We start from the raw sequence: 26166 nt of genomic DNA, 5'->3' as shown, positions 1-26166 counted from the left end.
ATCTGAAATACTTAACTGTAGGTGTATTGCCAAACCATAATTCATAAGGTGTCTTACCGGTTTTTCCTTTGATATGTACTCTATTGAATGTATAAACCGTTGTGCTCACTGCTTCTCTCCAATAGATATGAGGTAGACTAGCTTCCATCATCATTGTTCTAGCAGCATCCAAGATAGTTCTTCTCTTCCTTTCCACAACTCCATTCCACTGAGGTGTCCGGGGAGTAGAAAATTGTCTTCTTATACCATGCTTCTCACAAAAGTTATTAAACTCACCGGATGTGAATTCTCCACCATGATCTGACCTCAAACAATTAATCTTCAATCCTGTCTCAGTTTCCACTTTAGCCTTAAATATTTTAAAATTTTCAAATGCTTCAGATTTTTCTTTAAGAAAAGTAACCCACATCATTCTAGAATAGTCATCATTGATTAGCATGAAATATCTATTACCTTGAAAACTTTTAACTCTAGAAGGGCCACACAAATCAATATGAATAAGGTCAAGAACATCATTTGATTTATCTTGTATACTCCTAAAAGAGGTTCTGACTTGTTTACTCATTTGACATTCCTTGCATACTGGATTATAGGGCTTCATAATCTTAGGTATATCCCTAACTACCTTAGTTGAACTGATTTTCACAATGCAATCAAAAAATTCACATGACACAACCTTTTATACCATAGCCAACTCTGATCAATCTGTGTAAACAAACATGTCTTCTCACTGAAGTTTAAATGAAATGTATTACCTTTTGTATGTGTACCAGTTGCAATCTCCAAACCAGATCTGTTAATGATTTTGCATTTTCCATCCTTGAATTGTAATTCAAATCCCATATCTACCAATTGTCCTACACTCAAAAGATTATGCCTTAAACCTTCAATATAATAAACATTATCAGTATTGTTCTTACCATCCAATGATATAGTTCATTTTCCTTTGATCATACATGCTTTGTCATCTCCAAATCTAACTAGACCACCATCAAATTCTTGCAAAGATAGAAAATTCCCTTTATCTCTAGTCATATGATGTGAACAACCACTGTCAATTACCCATTCATCTTTGTCTTCAATTTAAGCAGCAAGTTCCTTCTCTTCAGGTACTTTCTCTTCTAGTGTCAGATCATCTTCCTTGATAGCCAGGAACACTCATTCCTTCCCATTGTCAGAACCACTAGCAGAGTCTTCTGGCAGTTCATCATCAGAATCAATAATGCCTTCCTCATCTTCTATGTAGCATGATTTGTCTGTATTTTTCTTGTACTTATACTTGTTCTCATATCTAGGGTTAGGCTTAAATGATCTTCTACCTCTTTCTTCAAATCTTGAATTCCTTTTAGGACATCTAGATGCAAAATGACCAATCTTATTACATGCAAAACATTTAAAAGGTGTTTTTCCTTCATACTTACTTCCTACCGGTCCTTTAGGTACTCTTCTAGAAAAAAGTGCTTCAAGTTGCTCAAACTCATCATCTTCTCTCTTCATATCTTCCAATTCCTTTGCATACAAATCTTTCTAGTCTTTCTTACCAGTTGTAGATGTAGATGCATGAAAAGTAGGTTTAGACTTCACAGCTCCAGAAGGTCCAAATTCTTCAAGCTCAAAAGCAGATAGTTTCCCAACCAAAGTATCTCTATTGACAGATGTATTAGCCATTGTTCTCGACTCATTAATAGCAGTAGACTTAATTTTGTAAGCCAGTGGTAGGTCTCTTAGGACTTTAGAAACAATTTCATCTTCGCTCAAAGTTCCTCCATAATATTGAATTCCCATAACAATCTCATTTACCCTTTCCATGAATGCAGTAATCCTTTCATATTCTTCCATCTTCAGGTTTTCATATCTCACCCAGTAACCATCAAGATTAGCAATCTTTACTATAGGGTCACCTTCATTAAGAGTCTCCAACTTATCCCATATAGCCTTTCCAGATGATTTGTCAGTTAATCACATTATTTGCTGATCCGAAAGTGCACACAAGAGGGCTTCTCTTTCTCTAAAATCATTCTAAATATCCTTGTCTAGGTTTGCTGAAGGAGGATTGCTAGATCCCGGATTATAAGGTGTGACACCATTCTGTGTGATCTCCCAAATCTCCTTGCAAGACATCTCATATGAGTCTCCATTTGAATCTTCCATACTATGTAATTTGTTCCATGAAGCCTCAGAATATCCCACTGAAAGATAGATCCAAAAAATCTGGATGAACTTGAACTGTTAGTCGCCATAGGATCTTCCTCAAGCGGTTAAGCTTTCTGCAAAGAGGACTGAAACTTTGATACCAATTGTTAGATAGTTCGAATAACCGAAAGAGAACTGAGAGGGGGGTGAATCAGTTGTCACAGAATACCAGAACCATTAGCAATTTAAACTTTAATATCAGAACCTAAAACATTAATATCGGAATAGAAGTTAAACTAATTAAGCATAAACAATAATCACACAATAAATACCATCCACACGACACCAAGATTTGTACGTGGAAAACTCGGTAAAGGGAAAACCCATGGTGGGAAGCCTACCCATAGTCAGATAATACTTTTGTAGTAAGTATGTGAATTACAATTGAGGGGCCTGCACTTGCAGGAAGGCCAACAACCTAGAGCGCACTACTCATCACAAAAGGAGCCTCACTAACTACAAATAAATCCAGACTACAATCTAGAGAATTGTTGAACTGCAAAAGATAGCATCTCCTATGCTTGAGTACAGTTCTAGTTAAGCTCAATACTGGAGGACTAAATCCTCTTACATACACCCAATTCGATCTCCAATGATCGACCAACTCATCTGCCTAAATGATATTACATTTTTCATACATTACATTCCTTGACCATGACCTCTAAGATAACCGTGATGATCTACAATGAGATCTTACATCTATATATATAAACCCTCGACCATAAACAGTCAGGTCGGCCATCAGATAATAAACCAATTACATAATTACAAACCATGTCGGTCCTAGACCAAACAAATAGTATCCAACACATAAGACATCCCAGAAATACATCGAGAGGTCCAATCCACATGTTACATTAAAGGTCGGTCCATAACCTAGATCAACCGAGACCCAATATTCCACATGTTTCAGCAATGATTTCCATCTGCCAAATCTTGAACATGATCATCAACAACATCCTAGAATTCTACCAGAAGCTGCACCAACACCAGTTATGCAATTCATCAAAGATATTCATTAAAAGCTCTGCCGGTGAAACCCTCGCCAGAACCAGAAACTAAGCTTCTAAGCAGACAGGATAGTATCCGATCACCATACCAAAACCAACTGACCAAATGTGAGCATGAGTATCATGAACAAGATAATTCCATCACCAAACTATACCGGAGCTTACCAGATCATGCCGGATCCAAAACAACCAGAATACACTCAGCCTACCAGGACCAAAAGGGTGCCGGTAAAGCATCCAAACAGCTAGTGTTGACATCAATGACAAAACACCAATGCAACACATAATAAATTTCACCAAATGGCCAACACAATAGTTTTTCAACCATTCCTTCTTTCTAAGGATTTCCTTTTCTTTTGTTGAGTTGCCTCTTTCATACATTGTTGCCATTTTTAGCAAAGAATTATCCTTATTAAAGATCTCGTCTATTTTTCAAAGATGTCATCTTTATGAAAGATCTCCTCTATTTTTTGAGGTGGATATTTTTGGATAGAGATCTCTCCATCCTTGTATCCCTTAAGAGGATCCCTTTATGCTAGTCAACCTACCTTAAAGAAGTGTAAAAAGGAAGAATTGAAAGGTCTAGCAAGTTGTGTTATGCTATTCAACTCATCTAGCTAAAAATTTTCTTGGTTTTAGGAGTTAAGCATCTCATCTAACACTTGGTCTAGTTTTGAGCATGCAACAACCTATATAAGACATATAATAAGGATAACCAAACCAAACAAGTTGTTAATAAGGAAGTCCGCAAACTTGAATTAATTAAGGAAAACCCAAGCAAGACATCATGCAAAAAAAATCCATAACTTGAATTGAACACATTTTACAAGGAGACAGCGATGTATGCCCCCCTTTAAGATGTCAACATAGCCCTATATTGATATCTTAAGGTTGAAAGAATAAGGAACGCATATACATGCCTTTATCACCAAGGAGATTTCCTTCAAGAAATTTTTTTCAAACAATCCAAGATGAAAAGGAATAAATCTTATGGGCAAGGAAGAGATAGCTAGAAAAGAGGTATATTGCAATAAATGTAATAGTTTGCTAGACCTTTCAACACTCCTTGTGTTGTTTTTTTAGGAAGAGTAGACCTAGCATAACACAACTTGTTACTTCAACTCTTCCTTCCTACATGGATCACACAACATAATGCAACTCATCACATAAGAATTCATGCTTTCATGGATCACCTAGCATAACATAGCTTGCTAGTTCATGGAATCCACATTTCCTCTTGCTTTTTCCTCTCATGGATCACCTAACATAACACAAAATACTAGCCTATGGAATCCATGCTTTCTCCTTTCTCCTCCCCATGAGCCCATAACTTTTCTAGTTGTTGGATCATGGTTCACCATTTTATGCATGATCTTTCTCTTTCCATGTGACCACTTGTGTTCTTTTATTATCATTTTGAGAGTGATATTAGTGGTTGAGACATTTTAAATATCAAGGTCTCTTCAACTAGTTGACTTGGAGATTTTATTTTTTAGTACTAACCCCTTTTATGTTTTTTTGTGTCTTTTTGTCTTTTAATTTTATTTGTATTTCTTTTTTTTCATGTGTCGTTTCATATGATTGTGTTCTTTAAGATCCTGAAATTGGGGGCTCGTTCCTTAGAATTTAGTGATGTTTTATCTCCTTGTGATGTTTCTCCAAACTACTCATTTATCTTTCTCTTTTTGTTACTTTACCATATGTGCATAGGCTTATAATCCTGTTAAAGTGGGAGCTAGATGTAGCATCATAAATTGTAACCCTACACAACTTATACCACTTTTTGTGTTGCTACTTTAGTGAGTCCCATTCTAGTTCTCTCCCATGCCCATTTTCAAGCTTTTTATCTTAAAATTGATGTCATCCTTCTACACGAAGAACTGAACCCAGACCTTCAATAGTGTACTATCAATTTCTTAATGTTTTTCCTTATTTCTATGGGACAAGGGCAAATGGGTTGCTCTGGTCCCCCTTAAATAGGACCTAATTTCAATATGTCAATGCACTCTTCTCACACGATGATTTCAAATCTCAATGTCATAATTTGACTATTGGAAGTTGTCCTAATTGGAAAATTATGTTGGGAACCCCATATGAGAGCATCCTTTCAATTCATTTCATAATCCATCAATCATGTAGCATTCCATTGATAAGTAATGCATCCACATCAAGCAACATCAAGCATCTTCAAGCATTGAAGGCAACATTTCATCCCACCATAACCTTCAAGCATCTCAACATCATGGAGCATCATATTACATTAATCTTCATGCAAGCATGTGCGTGTGTTTGAGTCTTTTATATTTGTCATGCTATTGCATCAACACTTGTGATTACATTTAAAGAGATTTGCATCATTAATCATTATCAATTACAACAAATTTGAGGTATCTCATACAATATTTACTCTAGTATTTCAATTCAATTAGGGTGTAATTCCAAACTAGAGGTTTGACCTAGAAAAATCCCTATCCGTAAAATCTTTTCCTCTTTTTATGTGTAGACGATAGATTAAGAAGCTATAAACAAAGATCTAGACTAAGGAGACAATGACGAATAGATAGATTTGGCTTTTGTAGAAGCAAAAATTGAAAGATAGGGGTGCACCACCACATTGATCCTTAGAAATTCTATCAAACTTCTATAAAAAGATTCATGATGACATTCTAATCTTGGAACCTAGTTTCTCTCCACATTTGAGCACTTTGGGACTAGGGCAACTAGCACCCTGATCTCACATTTTTTAGCCAAATAATATCTATGATCTCAGATAAATATTGTTGAGAAATTAGACTCACTTTAATTTTTTTTCCCAATTTCTTGAGGGGGCACCGTGTTAGCCTATTGTTAATGGGGCATGCTGGGGCATGGTTGGACCTAGATTTTTCATGACTTTTATTTGTAACAATGCTCAAACTGCATTTTATCAAAGAGGGGCAACATGTAGACACTGAAAAATTGTCTTGATGCTTGCTAGCAACATTTTTACTATTTTTTCTTCTAATTAAGTAAATAATTTTAGTTATTCAATTAAAAATAACCTAATTCTTCCATTTCAAAATTAAAAATCAAAATTTCCCTCCCTTTATCATAAATTAAATAATTTTTTAATTATTTAATTATTTAAATTTGTTCTAACATTCTAATTAAGTATTTTATATTATTTAATTAACTCCTTGCATTGTAAGTAATTAAATAATTTTTATTATTTAATTCATCTAATTTTCCTCTATCATGCACAATAATTAAATAATTTTAAATATTTAATTGAATCTTCTTCTTCTACTTTCTCATAATGAAGTAATTATTTTAATCATTTAATTAGCTAATTAGGTCTTCTATAATTAAATGAATTCTTTAATTTATTGAACTGTTCCAATTTTCTTAAATTAAGTTCTCCTAAAAATAAATAAAATATTTAATTTATTCATAAATTTCTACCATGCATAATTAAACAATAATTACTCGTTCATGGGTTCCCTAGGGTTAATCCTTTGTGCAATGATCTTGGTATTGAAGAGGTGTGTTGGTCAAAACTTGAGCGGGGTTGGGTTAATATTAATTTTGATGGGGCTTCGAGGGGGAATCCGGGCATCTCAGGAGCGGGGTGTGTGGCCTGCGATGATGAAGGGAAGGTTCTCTTCAAAGGTGTAAAAAGATTACATGATGGAACTAATAATGAAGCCGAGGTGCAAGCGGCTTTGTTAGCTACTGATTTGGCAATGAATATGAAGGCTTCGAAAGTCCACTTGGAGGGGGATTCCCAAGTGGTGGTAAATGCTCTTATGAAAGGAGACACCCCGTGCTAAAAATTGAATAAGTTCATCACCATTATCTATGCAAAATTAAAAAATTTCCAAGACTTTTGTATTTCCCATGTTAGGAGAAGTGGAAATATTATTTCTGATGACTTGTCTAACATGGCTTGTGAGTTGTCCAAGGGTGAGGTGAGGTGGTGGGATGGTAATGAAAACAACGTTTTATGAAGTTAAGATGGCCTGCCAAGGACAATACTATCACATACTTGATATGTGCGACATGCGACTTGCATCTAATTTAATGAGCTGAGACTGGATCATGCTTTATGGGCAATTGATGTTGAATGCTTCTGCAATGGTGATTGTTGTAGTGCATGCCTCTTTAATAGCTAAATATGGAATGTATGCTCATTCAATGTGGTATTTGAGCGTGTTTGGTGGGGGGATTACGAATTTTATGTAGAGCTCGATGGTTTGGTGAGGCTTCCAACATGGAAGCCCCCTATTTCTGAAATCTATTCAACTAGTTCTTTGCGAAGAGGTGGTAGTCATTGGCCATAGATATCGTTCGAGGGTGGATATTTACTCGTTAATCATGGATTGTGGTCTCGACTTGGGCTATTCATGCAAGGAGGTCAGAAAGGTGATGACGATGATAGTCTTGAGAGACTACCTTTTAAACATGGAGTCTTTGCTAGAGTGGGTAGTCCCGGGTTGGGGTTTCAATGTTTCTGAAGGTATACCATAGGAAAATACACAACTACGGGGTAGACACATGAAGATTCCCTTTGTACAATGCCATGAGGAGGTTAAAGCCAGGTTTCGAGATGACGCGAGGAGAGGGTGGGAAGGACTGGTAATTTATGTTCAAATAATGGAGTTGGAAGAAATTATCAAGAAGGCAAGAGTGGAATCTAGGATGGTGGACGAGGTGCGGAGGAGGAAGACGATTACCAGGCGACTTTCAGTGGTGTTAGCAAGGCAAAACAATCTGGGTAGCGGTGCGGTTGTCAGAATTTATAGGTTGAGGGACGCTTCGAGTGCACCAAAAGTAGCCGAAGACTAAAAGATGAAACATGGCGGATCAAGGTACCTCTTGGTACCAAATTTTCTTTCGTTATTATTGATTTAGTTGCTTTCAGTTAATTTCCTCTTGAACAGTTATGCCAATTTAAGTTTGGCTTGATGTAATTGGACTTTTTTTCTACAGTAGTTGTGGGGTAAGGTTTATGTGTTTCTGGTTTGAAGAACAACATGTTTTTGGTAGGATGGTTTGGTGAACTAAGGATGGTTTTTTGGGTGGATGATGGTTTTCCTATTGTACTATTTGAGCTAATTTTAATAAAATTATAAATATTATTGATCAAAAAAATAAAAATCAAAAATTAAATAATAATTTAATATTTTAGTGCGAATTTATTCCTCCCACTTCCACCTTTGAAATTCCCACTCACTTTTAGTTCAACTGCTCAATTTATCCTAACTAACTCTTTTTAATCAATCATCTCCCTAATTATCTCAATCAACTTTTTCACATTGAATTTCAACCATTGATCATCAAATGTTCTTATTAGATCACCATCGTTGATCAATATCAAAAAATATATAAAAGCAACTTCATTGGATCATTGTAAACAACCACAATCTTTGATAATTCTTGCAATCACACTGCTAGAATTATGCTACAGAATTTGAGAGAAACATACTACCAATACATGAAGGCCAAGAAGAGAAATAGAGTTATATATGATGCATGTTTGATTAAGGTATAATTGTTTGATTTCTATTTGAAATCAGATTTGCATTCATAAATACTCTAATTGTTTTGAGGTTTCAGAAATGGCTTGAATCATAGGGTCTTTGTGGTTGTTCTATTTTATTATTCATTATACTCTAAAATTTTCCCCCTCATACACCCATTAGAATTGTTAATCCTCAAAACCTTAATCTCCATACCACTCTAATTTTCCACAAGAAACTTAAAATCCTTAAACTAACTGGAGAGTTTCAATCTACTTCTCAAGAAATGCACCCATGTCCTTATAGACAAAAATCTACAAAGGTACATGTCAGACATAGAAACTGAAAGAATTCTAATAATACCTAATATATTTTAATGAATAAATTCCAACACATTGGAAGATTTATGAAAGCTAGAATAAAAATACGATTTTATTTTCCATATATACAATGTTCATAAAAAATACAGTTATTAGCAAAATCATTCATTCTCTCAACAAAATTATTTATTACCTCCCTTTAATTATTCTCACCTACATGGCCCATTTTTTCATAACATCACATAATTTTATCTTCATGTAACTTTTCTTTAAATCAAGAGATCAATTAGGACCTAGAATGTATGACCATTGGAAGTAGACACAAAAATTTTGTTGATTGACTTTTCCAATGGTAAAGGTGTAGGTTCTACAAATCTCTTTTCTACATGAATACAACCATTTTATTCAATAATTTTCATGCCTCTAGTTGAAACAAAGTGCTCATATTAACACCATTTGAAATAACCATGATTTTTTGCACCATCTTATACCCTTGACTAAATAAAATTACCTACACAATCACATCATTAAGTGTACTAAATTATAATAGATTTCATGTCAAACCAAGGATGTATAATACACCATTGGTTGCCTTCACTCATGTCAAAAATCAAAAATAAACTCTACCATGAATAGCTATTCTCAAATGTGAATTATCATAAAATTACACCTTTCCACAATCATATTCTTCATACTTTGAAAATCACCCTCATCAAGAGGTCCTATGGGCGGAAGCCCTAGGGTTTATCAACCTTGCACCTTCTAATGCAAAAGTTAACAAGTTCAAGACATAGACATATGCATCATCTTGAAAAATAATTTTTGGATTCATCATCTTAAATCATTTTTCTTTTTTATTTTTCTCTTCTTTGAATTTTCTATTCAAGTGCTAGGTATTGTAACTATTCCAACACTTTTAGCATTGGAATTTCCAAGATATTTTGATTCTGATAGGATTTTGATCTAGACTTCTCTTTCTTTTTGTCCTTCTTCTTACCTTTCTCCTTTAGTCTTCCATGAATAGATAAGGCCTCCTTTCTATATTCAAAATATTTACATCACATCTTCTCCAAGAGTAAAGTAACCACTACCTGAGTTATGAGGAAGTGCTCGTAATTACTATCACAAGCAACCTCATGAGTTTAGATAAGAATTTATTAGTTTCATGCAATAATCCTCCTCCAATTTCACTTCAATATGATGCATTGGGTAACAATCATATTAAATAAATTAAAATTATTAGCCACAAAGCCATTATCATCCATCCTCAAGGTGTACAACATCTTTCTCAAGAATAGTTTTTTAACTAATGATTTAGCCTAATACATGTCTCCCAATCAAAATAGTGTTGGAATCCAAGAACATTGAGAGGGGGGGGTGAATCAATGTTCTACCGGTATGATCAATTTTAACCTTATTAAAATATGCATACACCAACCGGTATACTGATACATAAAGAATTGAAAGGAGTAAAGAAACCAATAAGCCAATCACATAAATGGGAACCATAACACACATAATTATACATGGAAAATATCAAAGAGGAAAAACCACTGTGGGATTTGTGACCCACAATATTAATTCACTGGCCATATGAAGAGATATTAAAAAATATAAGGGGCTTGCATTTCCAGGAAGGATTATAGCCAAGAGCACATTGCTCAATCACAAAAGGAGCCTCACTGACTACATATAAATCCAGACTACAATCCGGAGAATTGATTGAACTGCAGAGATAGCATCTTCTATGCCTGAATACAGTTCCAGTTGAGCTCTATCTGTTTCGGTCTAAAACCCTAAACCCTTTACCGGAATATCCCTTACATAAATATCCTCACATACATGATATCTCTAATATATTTCGTTTCTCCTTCATTATTTCCTTCCAATTACATACTCACATGATATCACATCCATCAAAATGATCTAACTATCTAACCTATATACCCTATACAATTTATCATGCCTTATGTCGGCTTACAAAGATAATTACAATATCAATATAAATGTCGAATATCGATGCCAGATCCAAAAGATGTTGGCCTCCAATACCGATAACCTCATTCTAAACCATGTCGGCCTGCATTGTCGGTAACCTGAGAATCCCTTCCATCATGTCGATGTCTGTGCCGGTGAAGTGCCTGCCGATACACAAATGACCCAAAATATGAAGCTAGAATAAGCTGCCATGTTGTTATCAATGACAACATAGTGAAACCAACCAATTGAGTGTCAATTGCCAACAATCTCCCTCTTTGGCATTGATGGCAACACTCACGTGAAAAATAATCATGGTTTCATCCTACCTGCTCCCCCTGAGTTGAATATTTCATCAATACAAAATACTCCATACTCTCCCTAATGTATACAACTCCCTCTTTTCTTTTTCACATCTATATCACTCCCCCTTTGACATCACTTCCATCAAAATTTCCAAAAAGAATGCCAAAGATCCAAAACCGGGACAAAGAATGAAAAGACATTGTACAATGAATTTCCCAAAAATATCTTACCGAAGCTTAATATATTTGAAAATATTTGGGTATGCATGCCTTCTCCAAAATCTCAAGATAAGTATCCCAACCAAATTTGAAAGTGTCTGAAATAGATGCAAGTCCATTTAACATATGTGCATAGGAGTCTTTCTCATTTAGCTCTTCCGGTGTGGGCTTGCCAACCATATCTATACACTCCTTCTTATGTACACTGAGTGAATCCAACTGAGGACTCACCAAACCTCTAAGACTTCTAGCTCTTCTTATGATTTTGTCTTTTTCTTTCTCAAGAATAGAAATTTGAGCTTCCAAAACCAAAATTTGACCATCAATGGATGTAGTCAATGAATTCAATCCATCAAAAGAATTAGCTATACTTGCAATTTTCTCTTGGAATTCCTTAATCTTCTTATCCAAATTAAATGTAAGAGCATCTATGTTATAAAATACTTTGTATATATTTGTACACTGCTTCAAAGAATTATCTATCAATTTCAACTTCTCATCAATTTCCTTTCTCTCAGACTCAATCATCTGATCAAATGCAACTCTTTTAGCTTGTGTGAACCTCTCTAGTGCTTGCTGGTTTGAAATCTCTTGCAAGGATTGAAAATCCTTTGAAATGTACTCTGTAATTGTCTTAAGCTTGCCGGATGGGCTTGTAGTACCCCTCCTCGAGCAGACTCTTTTTGGACTTATGTTTGACTTCAGTTGACTATTTCGTGGATACATTATTGTATATTGATTCAGACTTTATTATTTCATGCTTTTACTGGATATGCGATGTATGCTTTCTTGCAGTATTTCAATACTTATGATAAATGCTATTTTTATGGATTATTGTCATGGACTGACACTTTTACCTTCATATGCAATGTGTTATCTATATGTTGTGTGTTTGCAAGTGTATGGGATGCGAGGGTATGATTTTCCTTCACTCACTCTAGTGAGATAGAGAATGTCATGATTCTCCTTCATCGGTGTGCGTGCCATGTTTGATTATATATTTGTATATATTCATGTGTGGTTCGTTGATGCAGGACATTGCAGGTACAAGTACAGGGTAGGTACGGGGTATTGACTCCACTTGGTTTCACAGGTCTGAGCATACCTTATTTGTCCAATGGGAGTGGAGGAGATGGTGGTTGGACCCTAACTTGACCTGCAGTCGCACTCATGTGAGTGTTGTCAGTTGGTCATCTTTCCCGTTTGACCAGTATGCGAGTCATAGTGTTTTAGTATTTTCACTTTGTGAGTCATCTTTTGATCATTCCTCGTTTTGCGTGCTTTCGATTATTTAAATAGTTTTTAAATTGAGTGAATGATGTTATTTTTGTGTTGGCGTAATTAGTTGTTTAAATATGCCTTGAGTAATTGATTTAAATTAAATAGATAAAGTTGCTTGAATTAAATGTTAAAATGGCTTAATATATTGTGTTAAATCGTATTAATATATTGGATAAATTAGTAAATTTCTATTTTAAATCCAAAATGTCATGTTGAGTTAAAATCTCTTAGAAAAGGGTAAAGGAAAAATAAATAATAAAGGCTTTTCCTCTCTACCTTTCTTTTTGACTTTTGGTATTAATTGTTGAAAGAAAAAGGTTAATTCATGAGAATAAAGTAAATCGGATTTCCTTATTTGTTTAATAGCTTTATTTTGATTGGTTGGAGGAAAACTTTTCAACCAAAAAGTTTAGGTTGAAATATTTTTGTATTTATGCCTGTGAGTTCACGGAAAGAGAGGATTCATTTTTGGAAGACAAAATTTAAAAATTGTTTGGAAGAAGGAACTGGTTTGAGAATTTGGTTGCAGGATTGAAGCTCTTCCACAAATTGCTTCCTGGATAGCCTCTGCTTTTATTTTCATTAAAAAAAATTTGATTTATTCCTCTTCTTCTTGTGTGTTGTGTGAAATATTTGTAAAATGGTTGTAGTTGTTTTGGAGTAGTTGCCATGAGATTTAATGGAAATTTCAGTTCATTATTTATTTAGAATGTTTCTCCAATCTCCTTCTTTGGTTATTTCATGTTTATATTTTAGCTTGAAATCAATTCCTCCATTTATGTCTTATGGATGGAATTGATTTTTTGTGTATGTTTTAGTTTTGATTTGTGAAATTTGGGGGGGTTGTGTTGGCAAAATTTTGCCAAAATTACCTTCTTGTGTTTCCAATTAATTTTCTTCCTCGGTGTTTCAAATTTAGAGGAATGAGGAAATTGAGTTGAATTTCTTCTTTCTCCATTCTTATTTTTGGCCAAAAATTTATTTGGGATTTGCCAATCTCTTTAGTTTTTAGCCAATTTGGCTTTATGGAAGAATTTTTTTAATAAATCTAAGGTTTACTACTCTCTGTTTTGTCGCAGAGATTTGGGTTTTTATGTAGTTTTTACCAGTAATAATTCTGGTTTGTTTAAAGTTTTATTGTAATTTTTTTTTTAAAGTAAAAAAAAGGGGTTTTAAATAAATTTTTTTTTTTTTGTTTATTGGGTCGCATGGCAGGCAACCGGGCTCAACCCGGCCACGCTACCCGAGCAACATGAAGCTGCTATCACATGTTTGTGATAGCAGACAACTGCCAGCAGTGGGCCTTGGACCCACCGCCACATTAAAAGTTTTTTTTATTATTATTATTATTTTTATTTAATTTAATTTTTAATTTTTAAATTATTTTTAGTATTAAGTGTTTTTTTAATAATTTTTTTTAAAATGAAAAAAATAAATTTAGTTAATTTAATATTGATAATACGTATTTTAGTATTAGTAATATTGCCAGTCCTTTTAGTGTGGTAATTTAATTTGGAAATTTATTAATTATTAATCGATTATAACGATTATTATATACATATATATTTGGTTATATATAATTATTGTTATTATTTTATTAATAATATAATAAATTGGTTTTATTTGTTGAGAATTAATGAGTTTTAATTGGGAAATATTTGTCTATTATTTTTGTTATGATTTTTACTATTTCAAATTAAATGAATTAAATGGATTATTCTAATTAGTTAGGTCCTTAGCCCTATCAGTGCAATGATGACTTGATTTTCTCGTAGTTTCATGGTGTTGATGATTTGTTTAATTTGATCGATGAAAATTGCAAGTTATATACATGATTGTTGTTCTTTTAAAAGATTGACTATGTTGGGTCTTAGTGATTTTAGCTTTTCTTGCAAGGGGGTTTAATTGGTTGTTATCCCTCATTTATGTCAGTCCTCCTGTTGTGACGTATTTTGGTATTCCTTGACCAAGTAATGTAGTGTGATCTCGTTGTAGTGCCCATGTAGTTCCTGATCCTTATGGTTGGTCAGGGGTTAGTATGTCCTTGTTTTGGCCACTTGTATTTGGATAGTGATGTTATGGCTTTTTATTTCGTTATAGGGTCCTTGTAGAGCGACCATGTTTGTTAGTGTCCTGTAAGAGAGTGGCTTTCAAGTGGGGGCCGCACTCGAAGTGGTTTGCATGATAACCCCTCGAAAGTCAGTTAATAAGTGATAATCTAATAATTGATTAGGGGGCGGGTAGTTGTAATATTAATTAAGATATTGTACCTCGCACATGGATGAGTACTTGTATAGGCTCAAGATGTAGTGGGAAGACCTGGAATGGCAAACCTGCCACCTTGTCTTCACGAAAGGTTGGTAGGGTCTGCATGAGACTTAGATGGAGTTGGGGGTTTGGGAAAGGTTACCAGGATAACCTAGGATGGGGGCTGGGACCTATGGAGACGTACATAGGGTAACCATCTTAAGCCATGCGATGACACTCTCTCTTTAGGGTTGCTAGTGTGTTGTGAGTTTGAGTCACATGGAGTATTGTGGAGTCATTTTGTATTGTCGTCCTTATCTTGTTTATTCTTGCTTGAGGGTCCTCCACTATCTCCTAGCACGGTGGGGTGGTTCCATTTTGGGATCACATGGTCGGGTTGTAGTGCCACTTCCCATCGGATATTCTTGTTCATACCTTCATGCGAGGATTGGCTTCCCAGGTGTACCTATGGTTCGTGATTCATGTTCTGGCTCATGTTGGAGTTTATTCTTATGAGGCCTATGTGGTCAATTGTATCATTAAATTTATGTAACCTTGTAAATGATATTGATGTTAACTTTAAATGTATATTAGAAGCCATGTATTTTTATGGTCAATGTAATCCTAAGAGTGGGATGTTATTTATCAGCTTTCATTATGATATGTATAAATGCTTTATTTTAAAGGAAATTATATTGTTACTTTTTCAATCTTTTAATGGTGTAATCTGTTATTGTATATGACTAGTTATGTTAATTGAGTAATGTTGGATTAATTGGATTAATCGTAATTGTGTAAATTAACTTTTAGTTTTAATCTTCGTTGGTAACCCTTTAGGAATTCTGGTGTAAGTCTTCCGCTTGTGTTATTTTGTGCAATGTAGTAATTAATGCACTTGAGGTGTTTTATACTTAAAAAAAATAAAATTATTTACCCCTTTGTTGCCTAGTTTTGTGGTATTCCTTTAGGGTTCCTGGCGGGGCATTACATTTGCTATCAGAGCCCATGTTTCAACATTGGGTACTCTGGGATTGTAGTGAGCCCATTCAACTTGACCTTTTGTGTAGGTCTTAGTGTTTGTGTTTCCCCTTTTTTTAATCCTTGCCATAGACCTAAATCATTTTCTCTTTTGTAGTGTTAGGTCATGGTTAGGAGAGCCAAGGGTAGTGGCTGTGTTGGTGGCCGCAATAGAGGTAGAGGTAGGGGACGGGGTCGAGGTTTTGACTGCCATAGTCCTTCACTAGTACCCACTCATGTGAGTGCAGATCAGTATCAATCTGTTCATCAGAATGAACAACATTTAGGTGAGAAGGTTCCTGAAAGGGAAGAGTTGTGATAGATGTTACAAACATGTTCTAGAGGGGAGAGAGAGAGAGAGAGAGAGAGAGAGAGAGAGAGAGGTCCAAACTGACCAGGACCCAGCTACCATGGGTCACACGAGGGACTTGATGAGGTCCAATCCTCCTTTCTTTGATGGTAGAGGTACCGGTCTTGAGGCAGAGACCTGGCTTATTAGTTTAGATTAGTGTTTCACCATGTATCCATATGGTAGCAACACCAAGGTGAGATGCGCTATCATGCATCTCAAGGGTTTTGCATCTATATGGTGGCGGTTAGAGGAGGAGAGGATCGGTGTTAGCATTAACACCGTATCATGGGAGATCTTTCTGGAGAGATTAAGGGCACGATTTCTCTCACCCCACTGGAGGCAGACTCAGATAGACAATTTCTACGCTTTGTGCCAGTATGGTTTGTCAGTAGATTAGTTTGAGCATAGGTTCTATGAGCTTAAACAGTATGCCGATATTGGCAATGATGAGGTGATGCTTGTTCAATACTTCTTGAGGGGTCTAAATGGCTGCATTAGTGGAGGAGTGAGAGAGTGTTTGAGCTAGCTTCAGTTGAGGTAGCCATGGTGAAAGCCAGGCTAGTAGAACAAAACCTTAGCCGTGCACATGGTGGTTAGTCTAGAGTGCAGATAGGGAGTATACCTTTTAGTGGGCCTAAAGTTCATGGGAACTAGTCCCAGTTGGCTGCACGGTTTAGGAGTCCTCAGTCACCCACTAAGGGTGGGCAGCAGCAGCAGCAGCCGCCGATACCAAAATAGTTTCAGGGCCAGCAGGGTGGCAACTCTCAGCATAGGAGGAACGAGAACTGGCAGAGGAGCATACAGAGTCTTCCAGGGCAGTCCTCTCAGGGTGCATCTCAGGCCCCTAGTAGGGGAAGCTTCTAGCAGTCCAGTGGGCCGACTGGAGGTAGAGGACCTGGTAGGAGAGATTTATTCTCCTGTGGATAGTTTGGTCACATAGCCGCTCAATTCCCTCAGCGTTCACACTAGACGAGGAGTCAGAGGCTAGTAGCATCAGAGATGACAATAGGGGATGTAGGTAGATCCCATAGAGTATTTGCAGCGATCGATGATAGCCAAGCTAAGCATCAGGCTATAGTTATTGAGGCCGTAGGTGTGTTGTGTGGTATTCCTATTTCTATACTTTTTGACTCTGGTGCTTCAGATTCTTTCATTTCTTCATCCATTGTGGAGCGATGCAGGCTCATGTCTGCTAAGTAGGAGGATAGGTGGCAAGTAGAGTTGGCTACCAGTGTGTGTGTGTGTTCGTAGATGCCTTTGTTCCCAGTTGTGAGTTGGACCTAGAACCCTTTATTACTTGAGTTGACCTTTGAGTCATTCCTTTGGGGTCTTATGGAGTGGTGTTGGGGATGGATTGGCTATCATCTCATAATTCTCATGTAGACTATCGTCAGAAGACAGTAGAGTGTTTAGATGGCCATGGCAGGAAAGTGGGGTTCATTGGAGTTCAGAGATCGATATCCTTATGTATGATTTCCACTATGCAACTTAAGCGGTGTATGTGTCAAGGGTGCCATCTTTTTGCAGTTTCTCTTGAGGATGTGGACGAGGAAGAGAGTTGAGAGATTGCTCTTTATGGTCACCCTATTCTTCGAGAGTATGCTGATGTGTTTCCGTTGGATATTCCCAGTATGTCTCCATAGTGAGACATAGACTTTCGCATTGACTTGGTTCCTGGTGCAGAACCTATTTCAAGAGATCCATATTGGATGACTACTCAGGAGTTGAGTGAGTTGAAGTTGCAGATGGAGGAATTGTTGGCCAAGGGGTTCATTCATCCTAGTGTTTCCCCTTGGGGTGCGCCTGTTATCTTCATTAAGAAGAAGGATGGTTCTCTTTGGTTATGCATTGATTACCGACAGCTGAATATGGTAACCATCCGGAATCGATATCCATTGCCTCGTATAGATGATCTTTTCAATCAGGTGAAGGCATCCAAGGTGTTCTCTAAGATTGATTTGAAATCTGGGTATCATTAGTTGCACATTCATGATGTAGACATTCATAGGATGACATTTCGTACTCGTTATGGTCACTATGAGTTCACAGTGATGCCATTTGGGTTGATGAATGCGCCTTCAGTTTTCATGAGCCTCATGATTGGGGTTTTTTGCACCTACCTTGATCATTTTGTCCTTGTGTTCTTGGATGACATATTGATTTACTCTAGATCTATAGAAGAGCATGAGGGCCACTTGCGATAGGTATTGCAGTGCTTGAGGGAGAATCAACTTTTTGCCAACTTGGCAAAGTGTGATTTATTCCAATCAGAGGTGAACTATCTTGGTCATGTGGTTTTGGGAGAAGGTGTATCTATGTATCCTTTAAAGATCCAAGCCATCGTTGATTGGCCAGCACCGACCAATATTTCAGAGGTTCAAAGTTTTATGGGTTTGGTCAGATATTACCATCGCTTTGTTCAGGGTTTTTCCCGGGTAGGTCACCCGATTACTTCTCTTCAAAGGAAAGGGAAGAAGTTTGTTTGGTCAGAGCAGTGTGAGTCAACTTTTTGTACCTTGAAGGAACTCCTTGTCAGTGCTCTGATTTTGGTAGTCCCTGATCCATCTAGAGATTTTATGGTATACACAAATGCCTCTTTAGAAGGTATAGGTGTAGTGCTTATGCAGGATGGACATGTGGTTGCCTATGAGTCACGCAAACTCAAGGACCATGAGTTTAACTATGCAGTTCATGATTTGGAGTTGGCAGCTATAGTGCATGTGTTGGTTAGATGGTGACATTTTCTGTTGGGGCATCGGTTTGAGCTGCATAGTGATCACCGCAATGTGCAGTATATTTTCATGCAGCCGAACTTGAATGCTCGACAGCGAAGATGGATGGAATTCCTCTATGAGTATGATTTTGAGGTTCAATATATTTAGGGGAAAGAGAACATAGTGGCAGTTGCTTTGAGTCGTAGGCGGCACGAAGTTGTAGCATTGTCCCTTGGAGTGGACTTGAGAGAGAGAATTCTTGGAGTTCTTCCTTAGGACACCTGGTATCAGGATGTTAGAGCCGTGACAGAGTCCAGAAGGCTATTAGAGGGTAGACATTCTGGTTACAACCTTGAGGTAGATGGTCTTCTTCATCATCTTGGATGGATCTATGTACCTCCTTTGGAGGGTCTTCGCATTTTGATCATGACTGAGGCCCATCGTGCACCTTATTCAACACACCCTGGTGTCAAGAAGATGCACACAGATCTTAGATAGACATATCATTGGGCTAGTATGAAACGTGACATTTCTGATTTTTTGTCGAAGTGTTTAGAATGTCAGTAGGTGAAGGCGAAGCATCAACACCCTACAAGGCTTTTATAGCCTAATTTGGTACCAGATTGGAAATGGGATATCATTTCCATGGATTTCATTGTGGGGTTGTCTATTTCTTCACGTTGTCATGATGCCATCATGGTCATTGTTGATAGATTGACCAAAGTTGCTCATTTTGTTCCTATTCGATCTTCTTATACAACAACAGTGGTGGCATGAGTCTTCTTGGAAGATGTGGTGATATTGCATGGGATCCCAAGGTGGATCATTTCTGATAGAGATCATGTCTTTACCTCAACATTGTGGACCTCACTTCAGCATGCTTTGGGGACCCAGTTGAACTTCAGTTCAACTTATCACCTAGAGACTGACGACCAGACTGAGTGTGTGAATCAGGTCTTGGAGGACATGCTTCGCATGTATGTTATGAATCAGCAGTCGCACTGGGAGGAATATCTTTACCTTATGGAGTTTTCTTATAACAAAGGATATCACAACTCTATAGCATGTCTCCCTTCCAGGCATTGTATGGTCATCCTTTCCGTACTCCTTTGAGTTGGGATCGGCTAGAGGATAGGGTGATGTTAGGACCGGATTTGCTTCGAGAGATGGAGCAACAGGTTGAGCAGATTCATGGGCATTTAATTGTTGCTCAGGATAGGCAGAAGAAGTATGCCGATGCTCATAGAGTAGATCGTTAGTTTGCAGTTGGTGACCGTGTGTTCTTGAGAGTGCATCCATGAAATAGTTTGATCCGTTATGGAAAGGGTTCTAAGTTGGCGCCTCATTTTGTTGGCCCTTTTGAGATCCTTGAGAGGATAGGACCTATTGCCTACCGTCTTGCCTTGCCATCAATTCTATCCCGTATCCGTGATGTCTTTCATGTTTCTATTATTCGACGTTATCATCCCGATGTGACACATGTTCTTGATCGGAATGCTTTACAAGTCGAGGACGGGCAACTTTCCATGGAGCCCGTGCGCATTCTTCTGCATCGGGATTTGACCCTCAGGGGTCGTACCATCAACCAGGTAAGGGTCCTATGGGACCCAAATGATGAGACCTCGGCGACATGGGAGGATGCAGCGAAGATGAGAGAGCTTTATTCTTATATGTTTTAGGCTTCCAGGAATAAGCCTAGTTTTGGGGGGGAGGATGTGGTACCCCTCCTCGATTAGACTCTTTTTGGACTTATGTTTGACTTCACTTGACTATTCCATGGATATATTATTGTATATTGATTCAGACTTTATGTGATGTTATTTCATGCTTTTACTAGATATGCGATGTATGCTTTCTTGCAGTATTTTAGTACATATGATTAATGCTATTTTTATGGATTATTGTCATGGACTGACACTTTTACCTTCATATGTGATGTGTTATTTATATGTTGCGTGTTTGCAAGTGTATGAGATTCGAGGGGATGATTTTCCTTCACTCACTTTGGTGAGATAGTGAACGTGATGATTCTCCTTCATCGGTGCGTGTCATGTTTGATTATATATTTGTATATATGCATGTGTGGTTCGTTGATGTCGAACATTGCAGGTACAAGTATTGGGTAGGTACGAGGTATTGACTCCACCTAGTTTCATAGGTCTAAGCATACCTTATTTGTCCAATGGAATTGGAGGAGATAGTGGTTGGAACCTAACTTGACCTGCAGTCGCACCCATGTGAGTGTTGTTAGTCGGTCATCTTTCTCATTTGATTGCTATGCGATTCGTAGCATTTTAATATTTTTGCTTTGTGAGTCAATCTTTTGATCATTCCTCATTTTGCATGCTTTTGATTATTTAAATGGTTGTTAAATTGAGTGAGTGATGTTATTTTTGTGTTGGTGTAATTATTTGTTTAAATAGGCCTTGAGTAATTGATTTAAATTAAATAGATAAAGTTGTTTGAATTAAATGTTAACATGGCTTAATATATTGTGTTAAATCGTATTAATATATTGGATAAATTAGTAAATATATTCCTTTCTATTTAAATTCCAAAATGTCATGTTGAGTTAAAATCTCTTAGAAAAGGGTAAAGGAAAAATAAATAATAAAGGCTTTTCCTCTCTACCTTTCTTTTTGACTTTTGGTATTTAATTGTTGAAAGAAAAAGGTTAATTCATGAGAATAAAGTAAATCAGATTTCCTTATTTGTTTAATAGCTTTATTTTGATTGGTTGGAAGGAAACTTTTCAACCTAAAAGTTTAGGTTGAAATATTTTTGTATTTATGCCTGTGAGTTCACGGGAAGGGAGGATTCATTTTTGGAAGACAAAATTTAAAAATTGTTTGAAAGAAGGAACTGGTTTGAGAATCTGGTTGTAGGATTGAAGCTCTTCCACAAATTGCTTCCTGGATAGCTTCACAGGTTGGATAGCCTCTGCTTTATTTTCATTAAAAAAAAATAGATTTCTTCCTCTTCTTCCTATGTGTTGTGTGAAATATTTGTAAAATGGTGGTTGTTGTTTTGGAGTAGTTGCCATGAGATTTAATGGAAATTTCAGCTCATTATTGATTTAGAATGCTTCTTCAATCTCCTTCTTTGGTTATTTTATGTTTATATTTTAGCTTGAAATCAATTCCTCCATTTATGTCTTATGGATGGAATTGATTTTCTGTGTATGTTTTAGTTTTGATTTGTGAAATTTGGGGGGGTTATGTTGGCAAAATTTTGCCAAAATTACTCTCTTGTGTTTCCAATTAATTTTCTTCCTCAGTGTTTCAAATTTAGAGGAATGAGGAAATTGAGTTAAATTTCTTCTTTCTCCATTCTTATTTTTGGCTAAAAGTTTATTTGGGATTTGCCAATCTCTTTAGTTTTCAGCCAATTTGGCTTTATGGAAGAATTTTTTTAATAAATCTGAGTTTTACTACTCTATGTTTTGTCACAGAGATTTTCGATTTTTATGTAGTTTTTACCTGTAATAATTCTGGTTTGTTTAAAGTTTTATTGTAATTTTTTTTTTTTAAGTAAAAAAAAGGGGGTTTTAATTTTTTTTTTTTTTTTTTTGTTTATTGGGTCACGTGGCGGGGAGTCAGGCTCAACCTGGCCAGGCTACCCGAGCAACACGAAGCTGCTATCACATGTTTGTGATAACAAGCAGCTGTTGGTGGTGGGCCTTGGACCCACCACCACATTAAAAAAAAAAAAATATTAATTTTTTATTTAATTTAATTTTTAATTTTTTTAAAAAAAATTTAGTATTATTTTTTTTATAATGAAAAAAAAAATTTAGTTAATTTAATATTATTAATACGTATTTTAGTATTAAGTAATATTGCTAGTCTTTTTAGTGTGGTAATTTAATTTGGAAATTTATTAATTATTAATCGATTGTAACGATTGTTATATACATATATATTTTGTTATATATAATTATTGTTATTAATTTATTAATAATATAATAAAGTGGTTTTATTTGTTGGGAATTAATGAGTTTTAATTGGGAAATATATGTCTATTATTTTTGTTATGATTTTTAGTATTTCAAATTAAACAAATTAAATGGATTATTCTGATTAGTTAGATCCTTAGCCCTATCAGTGCAATGATGACTTGATTTTCTCGTAGTTTCATGGTGTTGATGATTTGTTTAATTTGATCGATGAAAACTGCAAGTTATATACATGATTGTTTTTCTTTTAAAAGATTAACTGTGTTGGGTCTTAGTGATTTTAGCTTTTCTTGCAAGGGGGTTTAATTGGTTGTTATCTCTCGTTTATGTCAGTCGTCTTGTTGTGACGTATTTTGGTATTCCTTGACCAAGTAATGTAGTGTGACCTCATTGTAGTACCCATGTAGTGCCTGATCCTTATGGCTGGTCAGGGGTTAGTATGTCCTTGTTTTGGCTACTTGTATTTGGATAGTGGTGTTATGGCTTTTTGTTTCGCCATAGGGTCCTCATAGAGTGACCATGTTTGTAAGTGTCCTGTGAGAGAGTGGCTTTCAAGTGGGGGCCACACCCGAAGTGGTTGGCACGATAACCCCTCGAAAGTCAGTTAATAAGTGATAATCTAATAATTGATTAGGGGGTGGGTAGTTGTAATATTAGTTAAGATATTGTACCCCGTACATGGATGAGTGCTTATATAGGCTCAAGATGTAGTGGGAAGGCCTGGAATGGCAAACCTACCACCTTGTCTTCACAAAAGGTTGGTAGGGTCCGCATGAGACTTAGATGGAGCCGGGGGTTCAGGAAAGGTTACCAGGATAACCCAAGATGGGGTTCGGGACCTATGGAGACCTACCTAGGGTAACCATCTTAAGCCATGCAATGACACTCTATCGTTAGGGTTGCTAGTGTATTATGAGTTCGAGTCACATGGAGTATTGTGGAGTCATTTTGTACTATCATCCTTGTCTTGTTTATTCTTGCTTGAGGGTCCTCCGCTATCTCCTAGCACGGTGGGGTGGTTCCATTTTGGGATCACATGGTCGGGTGGTAGTGCCATTTCCCATCAGATATTCTTGTTCATACCTTCATGCGAGGATTGGCTTCGCAGGTGTACCTGTAGTTCGTGATTCATGTTCTAGCTCATGTTGGAGTTTATTCTAATGAGCGTGTGTGTGAAAAAGTGAACCTGTAGTTGCAATCACAACACTTCAATTAAGTCATTATATGCATGGTTAGTAATCAATAATCAATAAGAAATAAACCATAGCAAAGCGACTAATTGCCTTCTAAAAGATGCGAGTATAAGATTGCTCTCAAATTTTTATAAGCAATACCAGTGACTAGACTACACCAAGACGAAGGATTTAATCTATATGATATTAAGCTATATGGATGCAAGATGGATGAATAATTCAAGAAATAATAACCAATTCAAGCAACAATGGATGCAAACAATAATGAATGTAAAATGGATGCAAATAATCTAAAAAAGTACAATAATTTTCAATGACTCCAGAGCAAAATTAGCGTGATAATAATCTCCAAGGGCAAGCGTGTTCTCAAAAATCTCTGGGGTGAATTGGATTGAGAGCTGAAGACTAAATTTATAGAGAATCACAAGAGAAAAAGCTCAATTTAGGATTAATTGAAATAATTGAGAAATCATGTTCAGTTAACCTTGAGATAGATTCCAATTATAGTTTAATTGAAATGCATTCAAATTAGAAGTCCAAGTTGCATTGGAAAATAATAATAAATTAATTCCATGCATATTTGATAAAAATAGATAATTCTTTAATTTATTCAAGAAAAAGGTCTTTTCAATGCAACTGAACTTCTTTTTCTATTTTGAAAAGCTTTAAGTTCCAATTTTAGAGAATAATTCAATAATTCAATTAAATTGCTTTTCTGATTTCAAGTTCTAAATTTAGAAAAAGAAATAATATCTCAAGTTTGATTTCTCTCTCAATTCAATTCTTTTTGTTTTATTTTCAATTAAAATTAATCCTTTTTGCATGATTGAATGGCAAATTTATTAATTAATTAAATATGCAAGGATATTTAATAAATTAAAATGGGATAATTGATCAAAATGATATTCTTGGAAATGATTTGATTAATTAAATAAATATTTAATTAATGTTGAGTAGTTGATTTGCCATGTGATTTTTGATAATTAAAGAATTAATAATGTGCTCAAGATTAATTTAATTGCCTTTGGTTAGGACCTTGGTGATGTTGTCGAGATTAGGGGCCCATGGTTTAGATGATCAATTTTAGGGTATTACATTTGCCCCTCTTTGAATTAATGTGCGAGCAACACTTTGATTCAAAGAATGTGTGATGTCTAGGAGATGCCAGTTCTGAACTTGATTGATCATGAACTAGATGAAAAGCAAGGTGTTTAGCTTGATTCGAAGAGACAAAGCTGAATGAAGTCTGATTAAAGTGATACCGATCCCAAACTTGATTGAACTGAGGAACGATAGAAAAGAAAGATACCGAACTTGAACTTGATTGATCAAGAAGCAGATTTTACTAATCTAGAACTTGATTGATCTTAGATACAGTGAGTGATGATAAGAAAAAAATTGATCTTGAACTTGATTGATCAAGACACGATGAGCGAAGAATAAACCATTCAGCTTGATCAAGAAATGAATACTGAACACCTACTTAGATTTAGTGTGATCAAAGAAACTCTTTAAATTTTTGTTTGAGTTTAAACGAATAATCAGTTTGATTTGAAGTGATGAAACTGACTAACGTTAAGAGATTAATTCAGATGAAAGACAAATATCAGCTTGATTTGAAGCGATGAAACTGATATGCCCCTAGCGATTGATTTGATTCAGATGATCGAGAGATCTCAACTTGATGTGAAGTGATGAAGTTGAGATGCCCCTTAGCAATAAGGATTTTTTTCTTTAATTGGAAAGATTTTGCTCGACTTTTGATGAAGATTTGAAAAATTTCTCGACTTGTGAGATGTGACTTCATAAGGTCGTGAGCATGCCCCCTCCAGAGCGAAATCGAAAGATAGCGAGGGATTGATTATAGGCAATTGTGTGGCAAAAA

This window comes from Cryptomeria japonica, chromosome 1, assembly GCF_030272615.1.
Source record: "Cryptomeria japonica chromosome 1, Sugi_1.0, whole genome shotgun sequence".
In the NCBI taxonomy this organism is placed as follows: domain Eukaryota; kingdom Viridiplantae; phylum Streptophyta; class Pinopsida; order Cupressales; family Cupressaceae; genus Cryptomeria; species Cryptomeria japonica.
Note: the sequence above shows the minus strand (reverse complement) of the source record.